The sequence below is a fragment of the Podarcis tiliguerta genome (genome assembly GCF_965153285.1).
Source record: "Podarcis tiliguerta genome assembly, chromosome: 14".
In the NCBI taxonomy this organism is placed as follows: domain Eukaryota; kingdom Metazoa; phylum Chordata; class Lepidosauria; order Squamata; family Lacertidae; genus Podarcis; species Podarcis tiliguerta.
In genome coordinates, this window is record NC_139547.1 from 25,168,142 (window position 1) to 25,169,893 (window position 1,752).

Below are 1,752 nucleotides of genomic sequence, written 5' to 3' on the forward strand. Positions count from 1 at the left end.
GTTACAAAATGGACTGTGTGAAGTTCACTGTAGACAAGGGAAGTTGTAATTGAAATATTCCAGCTTCACCTAACCTAAAAACTGGATGGTGCCTGCCACCCAGAGGTGAAGATTAACATATGCTCTCTGAGAAATTTAATTTCTACTCTTCCTATGAATCATCCCAGTTGACACAAATAAATAAAATTCATCCTCGTGTTAATCATTACTCTATGTTAGGGGTCAGCAAACTTTTTCAGCAGGGGGCCAGTCCACTGTCCCTCAGACCTTGTGGGGGGCCGGACTATTTTTTTGGGGGGGGGGGATGAACAAATTCCTATGCCCCACAAATAACCCAGAGATGCATTTTAAATAAAAGGACACATTCTACTCATGTAAAAACACGCTGATTCCTGGACTGTCTGCGGGCCAGATTTAGAAGGCGTTTGGGCCTGATCCGGCCCCTGGGCCTTAGTTGGCCCACCCATGCTCTATGTATTTGGTCCCTCTGTTATAACTCTGTTAACTCTATTATAATGAGATACAAGCTCCAGTCTGGAAAAGAGATGCTTACACAAGCCTCCTTATCCTTGTCAGGATCCATAAGGTCCTGGTGCTGCAGCAACTGCTGTGCCTAAATTGGTATGCCTATAATTATGTATTTATTTATTGCATTTATAGCCCACCTTTTTTCTTTAAGGCGCTCAAGGTGACAGACATGGTTTTCCCACTCCTCAATTAATCTTGACAACAACTCTGTGAAGTTGGGCTGAGAGGCAGTAACTGGCCCAACGTCACCCAGTGGGTTCCATGGCCAAGTGAGGATTTGAAATCTGTTCTCCCAGGTCCTACTCGGACACTAACCATTGGTATCATCATCATCATTAATTAAATCTATTAGTTGCTCTTTTTTACAAAAGGAACTGAATGCTACTTACAACAATAATCCCACACTACGTGAAACTGTTAGAAGGGCAATGGTTGGTGTTAAAAGGAGCTGCAACCCAAAACATCTGGATACACCCAGTTTAAACCAGGCTGTTTTTCTCACTACAGATGGTGACCATTTCGCGGCCCCCATTCTGCTCCGCCCCACTCTGTTCTGCCCGTTTTGTCTTCTTCCAGGTCCAGAAGGACCCGTGTGTCGGCAATCACACATCAGTTGAAATTGGTGCCTGTATTAAGAGCAGGAAAGTACATTGCAAAACCAACAGAGGGCCTATCAACTGACCCCTCCTTCTCTTCTTTCCCCACATTAGTGGAGCTTTGCCTTGCAAGATATCTTCAGGAGAGGAAAAACTAAGGAGCAATCCCTACACAAATGTTTAGTTTATAAATTATTTGTTGCTTGTGTTTTATTCATTGGATGGGCTAATGCAGCCATGGATGTACACTGTCCAGATCAGATTGAACCTGACTACTGTTGGTTAATGATGTTTTATATGCAGTGCTTTTTTCTGGGGGTACGCAGGGGTACGCATACCCTAAACTTTTTGTGAATCTTTGTGCTTTTGTCAATTTGCTGTATTTATTTTCCCCGATTTGAACTATAAAATGGTGATTTTCTTGAGTCAAAATAAGAGTACCCCTAAACATTTTTTGGGGGGCGGAGCACTCTTTATATGAGATTGGGGAAAACTCCGCTCTACTCTGCCATTGATACACTGCCCAGTCGAAGGCTACGGCGCCCCGCGCACTTCAACTCCCATCATGCACTAGCTCTCTCCCCGCCGCACTTCCCGCCTATGTATCCGCCTCCCCGCTCTCTGGACT